Here is a 15,254-nt window from a genome sequence, read left to right on the forward strand (position 1 = left end):
AGTTAGGTATTGATCTGAAGATGGGAACATTTCCAAAGATGTTACAAAGGGTATAGTCTTTTCTCTCACTGGGAAGCCAAATAGATGAAAGCAGACACTCCTTGCTTGCTTATCTCCATGCCTCAATCTGTAAGAAACTGTCTTGGTTGGAGCACAGACTCAAATACCTGTGGCTTAAACAAGCCAGAGTTTTATTTTCTCTCATTAAGTCTAGGGATTGGAAACCCAAAGATTATATGGTCACCTCAGAGTGTTATCAGCGCCACCACCTCCTTTTTATTCCACCATCCTTAGTCTGTATTTTATTATTATTATCATTTTAAGTTGTGAAATATACCTAATATTTACCATCATAACCATTTTTAAGCCATCTAGTTCAGCAGCAGTAAGTGCGCTCACGTTGTTGTGCACTTCACCACCACCATGAATTTCCAGAACTCTTTCATCTTGCAAAACTGAAACTCTGTACCCATCAGCCACCATCTCCCCAATTCCCTCTCCCCCGCCCCTGGAAACCACCACTTCACTCTGTCTCTATGAGTTTGACTACTCGAGCTACCTCATACGAGCTGAATCAGTATTTATCTCCTTGCCGTTGATTGACTTCCCTTAGTATAATGTCCTCAAGGTTTATCCGTGTTGTGTGTGTCAGGATTTCCTTCCTTTTGAAGCTGAGTATTTTACTGTATGTTCATACGTCATTTTGTTTATCCACTCATCCCTCAGTGCACACTAGCTGTTGTGATAAGGCTGTGATAACACGAGTGTCTTAACATGCATTTCTGTCCTCACTGTCACCTCAGGGTTACAACTCTAGCTAAGTCAGCTTCTTTCTCAGGATCTTTTCCAGAAGTGCCACTCAGTTTCTATGCACCAGAAATTAAGGATAACAGTGATAATAAAATAGCTCATATTTATTTAGTGTTTTTATGTGCCAACACACCGGGCTAATAATTCATTTCATCTTCGCAGTACATCTGTGAGGATGGTTGCATTTTACCAAAGAGGAAATTGAAGTTTAAAGAGGTTAAATGAGTTGCCCCTCACAGCCAGTTCACAGCATAGCGCTAGGAAGAGGCAGAGCTGGAATTTGAACCCAGGATTCTGGCTCCAGAGGCCATGCTCTTAACTGCTGTTTTTCATCTTCAGCTCCTGTTTTCAAGGGAAGCTGGGGAATGTAGTTTGATCCCAAATAGTTACATTTCCTCTCCCAGCCACATCAGGGTTTTAGTAGTAAGGAGAAAGAAGAGAATGGATGTTGCCTCTCCAGCTTACTGCTCCAAAGCCAGGTGGCCTTGGGCCTCTGAAAGTGCAGCTGCTTTGTAACTCTGGGCTGCTGTCCACCCTTACTTTATTGTGGTGGCCAAGACTAACCACCACTGGTCAGATCATTTTCATTTAATCAAAAAGACACACAATAGGCCACAAATGATGGAAAATGCTACCACTGAAACGGTCGTGGGCTTCCAAACTGAGGTATACTAGAGTGGCTACCTGGAAATGGAGGAGGAGATGAATGTTTAGATACTCTTGTTAGGAAATAGTGTCTATTACATATTCAGTGATGATTTCTGGCAGCATGTGCTACGTGTTTTAAAAAATGATTGCATTGTATCTTTGCTATTTTTTATACAGTATTTTTATTATAATTTAATAGTGCCAGTTACCACACATCAAATACCCCATGTCTTTCTGATTTTGGAATTAAACTCTTATTTATTATTTATTTTTTTAGAGACAGGGTCTTGCTTTGTCACTGAGACTGAAGTGCAGTGGCGTAATCATAACTCACCACAGCTTCAAACTCTTGGGCTCAAGCAATCTTCCCACCTAAGCCTCCTGAGTAACTAGGATGACAGTCGTGCGCCACCATACCCAGCTAATTTTTGTATTTTTTCTAGAGACGGGGTCTCACTGTGTTGTCAGGCTGGTCTTGAACTTCTGTGCTCAAGCAGTCCTCTCACATTGGCTTCCCTAACTGCTGAAATTCCAGTTATGAGCCACAGTGCCCAGGCTGAGTGAGGCTGTGTTGCATGCTGTTTTAATGTTGCTTGTACTGACCTCGGTGTCTTTTTAGTCTTGTAGGTCTTGTTTGTTGATCAGTTGGTTTGTTTGATTTTAAGAGATGGTTTTGCTCTGTTGCCCAGGCTGTTCTCAAACTCATTTAACCTCAGCCTCCCAAGTAGCTGGGATTACAGGAACATGCCTTGGTGCCTAGCTCTTCTGTGATTACTTTGAAAATATCCCCCAAAGTATTATTTTTCTAGCATGTTAGATCTTGTCTTCTGAGACTTAGATGGAATGATTTAATACTTTTATGTCTGGTACTTTCAAGCCCATCCACCATTAGCATGTACTGATTGTTACTCTGTATTGAGAAATACCACATCATGCATTTTGGTAGACGTTTAAGAGTCCAGGTTACATTTCTGACATCCAAGTATTTTACAGTCTAGTTAAATATTCTTACATAGTGATCTTTATAAAGTTTATTTTAATATAATTTTAGTATAATAATAATGAATTGGTCAGGTATGAGGGCTCATGCTTGTAATCCAAGCACTTTGGGAGGCCGAGACAGAGATTGCTTGAGCCCAGGAGTTTGAGATCAGCCTGGGCAACATAGCAAGACCTTGTCTCGACAAAAAATTTAAAAATTCACTGGGTGTGGTGGTACGTGCTTATAGTCCCAGCTACTTGGGAGGCTGAGGCAGCAGAATTCTTGAGCCCAGGAGTTTGATGCTGCAGTGAACTATGATTGCACCAGTGCACTCCAGCCCGGGCGACAGAGCAAGACCTTGTCTCTAGTCCAATATGTTCTTTGTGCAAAGGCTAATAGTTGGGTAGTCGATAACTTATTTTAAAAATAAGAGTTTACTTCATGAACTCTTAATATGTGAAACTAAATGAAGAACCTAGTCATTGAAAGCAGTGGAGGTAAATCAGAGAGAGATGAGTATACTGTAATAGAGAGTTTGGAATTTAGACTTTCTAGCCTTTCCTGCCCAACCCAGCTAGCTCAGCCCCGTCCTGCCCCACCGCCTCTGGCATTTAAACATATCAGCCTCAATTTTTCTTCTTTCCATGTTCTTCACATTTAATTTTAAGAACTAAATGAAAGAATGGGTATGGAAGGCTTTTGAAATTTTAAGATGGGGTACATCTGTCCGCTTATGTTGTTCAATAAGTTCCTTTTCACAGGGTTTTCTGCCCTTAGCTTAATTATGCCTGAATTATTTCCTCAGTAAAGTCTCTGAACTCCTTTGCTAAAAAAAGATATCTAGGTTATTTCTACCCTCTGAGATTTGTGTATATACTGTCCCCTGTGAAGTGAGTTTTGCTAATACGTCGTGAGTATACACACTAGTTTAGACAAGATAGTTTCCACCTGCAGCCAGGGAAAAGCAACATAATGATATCCTGCAAAAGCAGCTCTGACTGGAGGAGCCTCAGATAATGAGACTGAAGGCAATGATGAAGCATTGCGTTCAGTTCCAGGATGCCGTCTTGGATAAACAGGATCTGCTTCCCCTAGAACTTCACCCTTGCTTGTGATGGCCAGCGAGCCCGTCTAGGGACTGAGACCACACAGCAGGCAGTGCAGACGTGACAGTTCTGAGAAGATGGAAGTGGGATGAGAGGAATTCCAGGCCAGTGCACAAATCAACAAGTTGTATATTTGGACGCTTGTTGAACTCTTCGGTCAAATAAAGATGAATGTGGTGGTTTGACATTTGTTGAATTTCATGTTCTTTTCACATGAGCAGCATTCAGATTGGAGATGACACAACACGTCTCCGTGTTCTGACCACTTGCCGCTCCATCCCTGAAACCACCCCAGGATTCCAGATCCTAGTTCCAGCTGGTTTCTTAACCACAGTTGAGTTGTAAATAATTAGTGCTATATATCCTGGTAGAGAGAAACCACAGCACAAAGAGTGAAGGATCTTTTCTGGAAGAGAGCCATTGACATTTTTTGGTGTCTCACCATTTTCTGTATGTGTTTTTAAATTTTTGAGATTTTGGAGGTGGGATGTCACTATGTTGCCCATGCTGATCTTGAACTCCTGTCCTAAGGGATCCTCCTGCCCCTGTCTCCCAAAGTGTTGGTATTATAGGCGTGGTCTACCATGCCCAGCTTTCTCTGTGTGTTAAACTCTCCAGGATACAGGCATGCTGCACAGATGGTGACTTTAAGCAAATATGTGACCTCTGAGTCCCTTGTCCTTCAAAAGGGCATTGTGACAGGTAGATTGTGGGTGTTTGCCTCTTGACTTGAACCTGCTCCGTCTGTGGGAATCTTTTCCTTCCTGTTCTAACAATTAGGTGTAGTCTCCAATTCTTAGCAGTTTGTCCACGGAGCCCTTTTTGGGGCCTTATAAACATGTCAGCTCCCTAATGTAGAATCTGAATATGCGAATTAACTTAAAGATTATAAAAAAAGAAAATCTGCACCTCTTAATTTACTCTGTAGAGAGCATTCGCTAAGAAATGTGAATCAAAGGAAATTGTTTCCTATAATCTACAGAAAAAAGTGCTGACAGACACCTTAACTTTACAGATAATGAGATCTTTAGGGAAGCTTTAATCTTTCAAAGTTTCCAGAAGCTATGCAAAGAGCCTGGGGCTCCCCCACCACCAATCCCAAACCTTTAATGATCACATTATTTATCTGTCTTTGTGACTTTAGTCTGCTCTATGAACATACAAGGGTAAGAAAATATTGGAGGGTGTTTGCGTTGCTGTAACGTATGTACATATATCACTTCCTATCAGTAGTTGAAACATAGAATTTGAATCACAATGCATATTTAATTGAGGGTGGATGTTTATAACTCAAAGAAGATATCCTTACCTTGTGCGTGTGTTTGTACTACCTCATAAGCATTTACAACCTGGATAGCCATTTGATTAGCTAGGCAGATGGCAACCTGAATTATTATCTTTGTTACTGAATACCTCCTGCTCTTTGTCATCCTAGAGAAAGGTGTGTAGTGAAATATCATTCCACCTTTTCCTTTTTCTTCCTTCAAGTGCCTTTTAAATGTATGTGTTTTTGTGACTTAGGCCTCATTAGCATTTCTTATGGGGACTGCCTTCAGGGCAGCACCACTTACTAAATTGTTCCCTTGCTTTAGGAAAAGGAAAACCATGGTAACCAGATGTAGGGTATGATTATTTGCCTCTGACCTGGCAAAGTGTTGGGTTTAACAAAAGAAGCTTAATAGAAATGTTCAAATTGACCCTTCTCATCACTTGGGCTGCTTAAAGCTCAATCAATCTCTCATTATTATCAGAGTTATTCGAGCAAAGGCAGCAGTGATAGTATTTTTCATAATCACTCCTTGCGCCCAGTGTAATTTGCAATTTGTAGTATTGTATTATGAAACAATAATGCATTAAAATGAACAGTGCAAGAATTAGGAGTATAGTCATAAAAGAAAGGATCCACAGAAGTCGTTGTGTGAAAGGCACTCTCAAAATCATTTTAAGTGGACATGACTGATTTCAATGCCAAATTAAGCATTTAGAAAAATCAGAATTCTGTGCTTTTACTATATTTAAAGTATATATGCATGTATGTTTGTATATATTTTATAATAAAGTCAATTTAGTTGGGGGAAACAGAAATATAATTTGATTATTATTTGCATTTGGGTATTTGGGGTTATGAGGTTAGTGTGGTTTGATTACCTGGGTGCGTATAATTTGAAAAAAATAAAGTGCACCAAGCAAAGGTACATCTTTTGCAAAGAGGGAATGTTTTGCCACAGAAATTATGTCTTTTTTGTCTATGAGCTAGTCGATGTCCAAAAAGCTTCAGCATTTTAATTAAGATATGCTTTCACTCATCTTCTTTCATTTTATTAGAATGGCTTTAAGTATGGATTATATATATTATTTCAGTGATTTGTGTATTTATCTTGTGTTTTGAAGGATTACTGTGTTTGCTTTTATTTCTCTTAAATCTTTATGTTTGAGTCCCACAGTTTTTTGTTTATTTGTTTGATTTTTAGATCTGTGGAGTTTGTGGCAATTCTTGTAAAGTCAAAATTGATTTTGTGCTGGGTTCCCTTTGTCCCCCCCCATTTCCAATTCCTCAACTATTGCTTTAATATTTCCTTGTTCCATATCCTTCCAGGATTTCTGAAGTGTCAGGTTACGAGGCATATCAGTGCATCCTTGATTAGCTAACACAGGCTATGCTGAAGTAGGAGTGCACTTATAAGGACATTTAATGGGAGTCCTGAAAGGGATATGTTATTCATTAAGGTTGCATTGCACATTTAAAGGTTGTTCTAGCTTGGTTAAGTAGAAGCTGCTTTTTCTTTGAAAATAATAATAAAGTTACCTCTTTTTCCCAAGATGCCAAGCAATCCAAGTTTATTTTATTGAATCTAATCAGACTGGCACTGATGAAAATACACAATCAGATAGTTATTCTCAAGTTTGTGAATTTCCTTTTAAAGAGAACCTCTGCCAAACTCCACAAACTTAAAACTGCATCCCATCTTACAAAAGCGCTATCAAGTTGTCATGTACTCTTTCTAAGGCTCCTCTCTCATCATTGTTGATTACCAAGATGCTTTTTTGCCTAAATAGGAGCTTTCTGCTTTTCATAATCAACCTCCTCTTCCCTGATTCATCCAGCATTGCCACAATCTACTGCTGAGCAAATCAGTAGTCTTTCATGGTAGCGATTTCTTAAAACGACGCTAAAATATGTAAGATCCTGTACAGGAAGGACATATTAGAACTGACTTATTTTCTTTTTCTTTTTCCCATTTGTAAAATGGAGGCTGAGGTACAAAAAATGTGGCCAGAATCCATGAGCACGTAATTACAAATGATAACTGCATGCAGTGAATTCCTTGTTATTTTACCCTCTGAATGGGTTTGGGCAGTTTGACGTGCTTCTGCTGTTGCCTGACAGTATTTGCATATGCCAGCACAGATGATTTTGACATTTGGAGTGTCACTGCATTTAGAAAGGTTGGCAGCATCCTGTGAATGGTTATGTGGGCAGTTTTTCTGATCCTTTGCAATGGTTACGAGCAGTTCCTGACCTTGCCTTCAAATCCCTGGCCTTCGAGATAAGTTCTATTCAGGAACAATGTCCTTTGGACCTAATTTCCACTGGCAATGCAAGATTTACTCATTGATTGATTGTGGAGAGAGTAGCCTAGCTCTGTTGCCCAAGCTGGTCTCGAATCCCTGGCTTCAAGTGATCCTCCTGTCTTGGCCTCGCAAAGTGTTGGGATTACAGATGTGAACGACCGCACCCAGTCCTATCTCATTTATTTAAACATAGGTTTATTAACCAGCTGCTTTCAGTGTGAGAGCACAGAGTCACTGTCTTTGCTTCCTAATGCTTACAAGGTGTCTGGTTGTGGTAAAAAGTGTCTTGAGTATGAATTCTGGCTTTGCTACTCACTCACTATATGACCTAACAAATCCTTCAAGCCCCTGTGCTTACTGAGGTTTCCCCTAAGCATGAGGATGATAACATCTGTCTTGCATGCTGGTTGTAGGAATCAATGAGATAAAAGCACATAATAAGAATTCAATTAATTCTAGCTAAGTGTAATTAAATAATCAAAAGAACATTCAACAAGTGCAAAATTATGTCTCACTTAGGAATTACACAAAGTGAACTTCATAGGTCTTGGAATTTCATTTTCTCTTAGGCGTATCCAAGTTAAGACCAGTTAAGACCTTTTAAACTAGCTACAAGCTGAACTGAACCCTTGTCCTAGCTTGCAGTGTGTGGGCTTTTTAATCTTCTTTAATTTTCAGAAACATGTGGACATACATCTCAGTGCATATGGACAAGAGTGCAGTAGGACAATCTGCAAAGATATATGGCTAGATTTTTTTTTCCTTTGGATAAAATCTAGAGTAATTACCTACTGGGACTTTAAGCAAAAATAAGTTTTTTATTGTGTTAGAGACCAAGGTAATCAGTTGAGGGAAGTTAGTTCTGCACCAAGAATGTGGATAAAGTACAAGAATCAATTAAAAGGTTTTCCAGAGAAACCTGGATCAAAAACCATTTAGGTGACGTATGACTCAGAGGAATAGAGGAATGATAGAAAGTTCATGGGTTTGTTTTGATTTGAGTGAAGAATGTGCTCTGGACTATGCAGAGAACTGGATTGAGACACAGGAATGACACAGGACAGGGAGTGTGCTTTTGCTGTACAGGATCTTGAGGCCAACTCATTGGGTGGCTGGTATCTCTCAAGGATCTTTAGGACAAATGACAGCATTACCACAGCTGGCCATGGTCGAAGACAGGTTATGCAATGGCTGTACAAACAGACGGTCTTCAAAAACAACAGGAAGGTTCCAGAAAGAGAAAATGAATTCCTGAAGAAAAGGACAGAATGGATCATGTGATAGTGCAAATATGTAGAAATGAGGGGCAGACACAAGGCAGAATATTGAACTAGTGACTGTATTGACCACTCCAGGACAGGAGTTGGGCATTTGCAGAGGATATGTGACTTCTGGTAGCTGAGACTGAATTCATATTTGATTCATTTTAAATTATCTTCCCCAACCAAGCAGTATCACATAACCTACAAATTTCTTTGGGCAAATAGACATGCGGTGTAGCAAAGACTTCTTAGACATGAAGACCTGGGTAATTAGCAGTGAGAAATACCAGATTTCTAGGTGACATTTCAGTGGGGTGTTTTGCAGAAAAACTTATTTTAAAGACTATTCCTAAACCTTATAAGATAATTGGTTCCAGATATTCTGTTCATCTATTTTTAAATATGGCAGCAGATTTTTAAGACTTTTTTTAAAACATTGTATCATGTTTCAAAGTATGGTATTAGGAAAAATACGTTCATTACAAAATTAATTGTATTTTTATTTATCGCAGGATGCTATGCATTGTTACTCCATGTAATTTTTTTCCAAAGACCTCTAATTTTGGTAGCAGCAGAAATATTACTATTTAAATAGTAAAATATTTCAGTAGTATTTATACTGCAGAGAGAATTATGTGACTTTGCTGAAAACCCAAACGATGGTTTTAATAGCAAGGAAACTCTTAGCAGTAGTTACTTTTCAATGACATTTATTTCATTATAAAAACAATAGAATTTGTTGCCATCCTTTGTTGTCATTTTGTTTGCTTTTTGCTTTCCCCATTCATCATCAAGTTCAGGTTTTGGCCATCATTGTTGACTGTAATGGTACACATGGCTGATTTGTTAGATTGCAGTGATCTCATTTGTAATGCGTCATTGTAAAACCCATTTAGCAGATTAGTTTGAGATTACTTCAGCTGAACGAAGACATTGCTGTGTCCTTTATGAAGACAGCCATACATTGAAGATGGGTTACAATCAATTCTGCTCTGAATAAGACAGGGTTCACTCACTGCATCTTTCTGTGAAGGAGTTTCTGGTGCAGTGTAGCATTTTTAAAAGTGTACCTTCACTCCTAATGCAGCATTGCCTCTAAGCAACTAAGCAATTTTTCATTTCTCTCAACTTTTTAAAGGTATTTTTTTACCCTCTGCTTTTATTATTATTATTATTAATTATTAAGATCTGGCCAGATGCAGTGGCTGATGCCTGTAGTCCCAGCACTCTGGGAGTCTGGTGTGGGTGGATCACTTGAGGCCAGGAGTTTGAGACCAGTCTGGCCAACATGACGAAACCCCACCTCTACTAAAAATGCAAAAATTAGCCAGGTGTGGTGACACACGACTGTAGTCCTAGCTTCTTGGGAGGCTGAGGCAGGAGAATCACTTGAACTTGGGAGGCAGTGGTTGCAGTGCGCTGAGATCTCGTCACTGCAGTCTAGCCTGGGCAACAGAGCAAGGCTATGTTCTCAAAAAAAAAAAAAAAAAAGACCTGCCTGGACAATATGGGAAACCCCATCTCTGTCAACAAAAATACAAAAATAAGCTGAGCATGATAGGTACCATGCACCTGTATTCTCAGCTACTCGAGTAGGAGGCTGAGGTCGGAAGAAGGCATGAGCCCAGGAGGTTGCAGTGAGCTGAAATTGGATTGCACCACTGCACTCCAGCCTGAATGACAGAGTGAGACACTGTCTCCAAAAAAGACGGTCATTCATCTATGTTGATATGACTTAAGGCATGACTAGCAAATTCTTCCTGAGGTACCAGTATAGGTGGCCACTTTACCTTTCAGCCTGACACCTGCTGGGTAGTAGAGTTTTCTCTTTGAACATTTGTGTGAGTCAGAGCAGACTGCAGAACTCTGATTCTGTGCTGAGAATGGGTTTGGTCCTGGAGAAACCATTACCACAGTATTTCTTCAGCTATGCTGTTTCTTGGAAAGTGACTCACCTGACATTCATCCATGGCTTTTAAAAGATGATAACATACAAATAATTGATACCTTCCAGGTTTTTGAGCATTTTGCTATTAAGTAATTGTCTTCATAGTTTAATTGCCAGTTTCAGCTGTGAAACTGTCTTTGCGAGTATACGTATAGGTGAAATTTTTCAATGACTGCTTCCCCTTTTCAGGAATTAAGCAACTATAAATTAAGAAGTACAATAATATTGGCTATTAGGGTGAATATGGGTATAGATGCTTTTTTTTCGTTTTTTACATTTTAGAATAGTTGGTGTATTTTTTATTTACAGTTTATTTCATTTGTCAAAAAATTACAGCTGTGAGTGATCCATTTTTGCCCCAATTATAAAGTAATATGCTGTAATTTTATAGTATACCTTAAAGAAATCACATAATTTATAAATTATAGCAATTACTAAAAGAAATGTCCAATACTGACCTATTAACATTTTACCTATGGCTTCTTTAATTTTCATACGTTAATCTTGAATCTGTATTTTTTTTGAGACAAGGTCTTACTCTGTCACCCAGGCTGGAGTACAGTGGCATAATCATGGATCACTGCAGCCTCCACCTCCCAGGCTCAAGCAGTTCTTACACCTCAGTCCCTTGAGTAGCTGAGACTACAGGCATGCACCATCACACACAGCTACTTTTTGTATTGTTAGTAGAGACGGGGTTTCATCATGTTGCCCAGGCTGGTCTTGAACTCCTGACCTTAAGTGATCTGTCCACCTCGACCTGCCAAAGTGCTGGGATTAGAGGCATGAGCCGCTGCACCCGGCCAAGTCTATACTCTTAAAAAAGGAAAGTGCTTTATAACAGTTTGGTAATACATTTACAAATAATAAAATAGTTATTCCAGTGATTAGGGGGTGGTCTAGGAACCTAACTAATATTTTGATACCCAACACTGGGAAAATATGGAATCCTTAAGTATGAATCAGGATTCTACTCTTTAAAAAATGTCTTATGTACTTAGGAGAAAAAGGTGAAGGTTGGGCCAGGCGCGGTGGCTCATGGCTGTAATCCCAGCACTTTGGGAGGCCGAGGCTGGCAGATCACAAGGTCAGGAGATAGAGACCATCCTGCTTAACACAGTGAAACCCCGTCTCTAATAAAAAAAAAATACAAAAAACTAGCCGGGCGTAGTGGCGGGCGCCTGTAGTCCCAGCTACTCGAGAGGCTGAGGCAGGAGAATGGTGTGAACCCGGGAGGCAGAGCTTGCAGTGAGCCGAGATCGTACCACTGCACTCTAGCCCGGGTGACAGAATTAGACTGTCTAAAAAAAAAAAAGGTGAAGGTTGATTGACTGAGTTCATATATGTATAAGACTACGTGGGCAAACTGAAACCTTCTTTACAAGGTAGGAACAATACCATTTTCTACAAAGATTTTAACGTAGCTAGTTAACTCAACATTAGGTTTTGGCTGAAAGTATCTAATCTGTTTTAAAACATGCAAAGTCAACCAATCTAAATCTTTGCCCACGATTACTAACTTAAGGAGCATATGTACACTATTTCTTAAAGACTAAACTGTACCTTTTGGTACAGATAGAGAATGGTTTGTTCTCTGTATCACTGCATGGTGTTTCTCAATTATGGTGCAGAGTTGTATTTCTATCATTTGGTATGTAGGAAGGTGACCCAGCACAGTGTCTTAAAAATCAGTAAGTCAGCATGGCAACATTGTATCATTTGAAAGACTTATGAACAGAAACACTGAATGGTTAAAATGATTTACCTTTATGAATACCTCATTATAAGTAAAATGATGTATTAAAATTTGAACTTACACTTTTCTGGAAGTTAGGATTTGTACTTTTTTTTTTTTTTTTTTTTTGAGGCGATGTCTCGCTCTGTCGCCTGGGCTGGAGTGCAGTGGCCGGATCTCAGCTCACTGCAAGCTCCGCCTCCCGGGTTTACGCCATTCTCCTGCCTCAGCCTCCCGAGTAGCTGGGACTACAGGGGATTTGTACATTTTTATACTTTGAGATGCCTCAGTGTTGCAGAACTTCCAGGACGAAGTGAATGCCCTGGCTTTAAATGCTGTCTGCTCACACTCAGATTAATCCATCCAGCCCTATGCTGTCCCTTGAATTTTTGTTATTATGACATCTTCACTTCCAAGTCCTCCAAACCTTTTCCTTCCCTGGCCCTGTGTATCTTGCTGGACAGTAACTCCTTTCTTCCAGTTGCTTGGCTAAAACGCTGGAATCATCAGTGACTATCTTTCCCTAACGTCCATGACCTCCCCATCAGCAAATTTTATTGGTGCTGCTATCAAAATATGTCCAGAAACTAAGCACTTCTCTCACTCTCCTCCTACAAGCTGGTTCATCACCATAGCCTCCTAACCGTTCTCCCTGGTTTCAGCTTTTCTCCTGCAGTTCTTCACACTGCATCCGGGGTCATTAAAATGTCACCAATGCTGCTCCTCTGTTCCATATCCTTCAGTGGCTTTTCATGTCATCCCAGTAAAATCCAAAATCCTGTGTGGTGGGCAAGAACCCACATGGTCTGGCCCCTGCTGCTGCTCTTCTTCATTTCCTGCTGCCTTCTCTTTTTCTCTCCCATTCTAGCCCTATCACTGCCCTTGCCATTCCTCATCGACACTCAGCCTGCCTGTGTCTGAGGGCCTTGGCACTTGCCTGCTCTTCTGCCTTGCTGACTCACGCCAGTGTGGCTGGCTCCCTCTAGCTCAGATCTCTGCTCACATGTCGACTTAGGAGAGAGGCCATCCCCCTCCCCATCACTCCTGGTCTCCTTACTTGCTTTGCTTTCCCTCTTAGCACTGTGCACTCTGATGTGTTATATGCGAATTCGTTACCTGAGTATAAACAATCGAAGCTGTATGGCAGTTGAAATGACCCAATGTGCTGTGTTTACTGTTTATAGCCTGGGTGTCTCAAATAAGCCCTGACTGCATGGTAGATGCTCAGTACATTTTTGTGTGATGAATGAGTGTGATGTTTTAAATGTTGACTTCTCCTGAGATGTATCAGTTTTTAATATATTTTCTTTGATTTATTCATTCATTCTGTAAAGCCCATCATTATGCATAATTGATATATTGACAAAAATAGTGCAAAGTCTTTTATTTTTAATGTTTTATATTTATTAGTTTTAAATGCATAGCATGTATTTTATACCTTGTGAAACATGGTCAGATTTTGGATTTCAGTTCTGGAGAATTTTCTCTTTTTCTTTTTTGCAATTGCAGTGATCAAAAATTTAATTTTAAGGATAGATTTGTCTTATAAAGTTAATTTACAGCCAGTTTTGATTGCTGTATAATAATGTTTGTAATTTTTAAAGTAGTAGTGGTGGTGTTTTACCTTTCTTCTGTTTTAACATTTTAAGAATACTTTCCTTTCCATATTTATAGACCCCTTTCAAACAGTGTTACTTTAATCAACATATGAGGTGTGCCGACATATACTTTAATTCATATGTAGACAAGTATTTGAAATCAGATTTGTGTTAATAAAAAAACTATGCTATCAACCAAGCCATTAATAGAAACAATTTTTTCTCTTTTATGTCAACTTTGGGACCCTTTCCTCTTCTCTGTTTCTTTCTTTCTTTCTTTTTAGAAACAGGGTCTCCCTCTTTCCCAGGCTGGAACCCCGTGGCGCCATCATGGTTCACACAGCTTCGAACTCCCAGGCTCAAGCGATCCTTCTGCCTCAGCCTCTGGAGTAGCTGGGGTTACAGGTGCACACCACCACAACTGGCTGGCTGATTGTTTTGATATTTAGTAGAGACGAGGTCTCGCTATGTTGCCCAGGCTGGTCTTGAACTCCTGAGCTCTAGGAGTCCTTCTGCCTCAGCCTCCCAACGCCTCAGCCTCCCAAAGTGCTAGGATTACAGGCGTGAACCACTGGGCCTGACCCTCTTTTTTGATATGAAATTGTCACAGTAAGCCAGATTCCTGTTATTCTTCAGAAAGAAATACTCAATATACTTTAATTATTTCTGAATGCTTAGTCGTGTGACTGTCTACAAAATATTTCTTTTTTGAAACATCTGGTGACCAGTGCATTACAGATGAAGATTGCTTACGGATATAGAGTGCATGCATTCCAGGCAATATGGTCTTTTACAGAGAAAAATAACAGAGCAGGGAAAGGAATTGATACCAAGTTTGAGTATCAAACTGAGATATTTTGGATGCCAGAAAAGAATAATGTTAGTGTTTTCTTAAAGAGCTCGGCACCCATCTGCAGAAGTCTGTGTGAACTGTTTTTGAATCATGGGTTTGTTCATGTGTTTGTTTTTGATCAGATGTGGATTTCTAAGTCATAGATGCCACATTCAGTGATTGCTTTTTATCACATTTAGGAGAGTATTTGATGAGAATACCTTAAACCTTTCAATTTAATTAAAGTGCAGTGTAAATTATCCATTGTACTTTAAACCTTGCAAACATGGCCTTCTTTGTCAGTTTTTAAACTATGATGAATGTTTCCAATAAGCCTGGCTGTGAAAATAAAGAATCGTTGTTTATGGAGAGATTATTAACTAGATGATTGTGGATTATCGTTTTTTAGTCCTAAGAAAAACCCACTCCAATGCGGATCTTTCTTCCTCTAGCATCTGAAGTATTTGGCACTTAGGCCTACAGATGTATTAATCATTTAATAAGGATTAACCACAACTCTTGTTGTTGTTTGTTTTTGTTTTGCTAAAAGAAAAACTGCTATTGAGATCATTTTCCTTGAGAGTTTTCTCTGGGAAGTTCTAATTAAAAACGAATAAAATAATCTGATTCAAAATACTAGTCCTGACCCAAACTACTGACTACAGAAGACACCTGGCCCCTGTTTTGAAGAAGCTAGCATTCATTTCATACCACAAACAAAAGAAAGCTCATTTTGTATATATTGACAAGTTAGAATTTT

The 15,254-nt window shown here is 39.4% G+C and overlaps 1 protein-coding gene across 1 annotated transcript in view; it reads left to right on the forward strand.

Annotated features, from left to right (window-relative positions):
* The window catches only part of PARD3 (par-3 family cell polarity regulator), a 722,486-nt gene that overhangs the window by 531,775 nt on the left and 175,457 nt on the right, over nucleotides 1–15,254 (forward strand). The gene's annotated exons all lie outside the window — the stretch shown is intronic.

The sequence above is a fragment of the Colobus angolensis genome, unplaced genomic scaffold (assembly GCF_000951035.1).
Source record: "Colobus angolensis palliatus isolate OR3802 unplaced genomic scaffold, Cang.pa_1.0 Scaffold41, whole genome shotgun sequence".
Lineage (NCBI taxonomy): Eukaryota > Metazoa > Chordata > Mammalia > Primates > Cercopithecidae > Colobus > Colobus angolensis.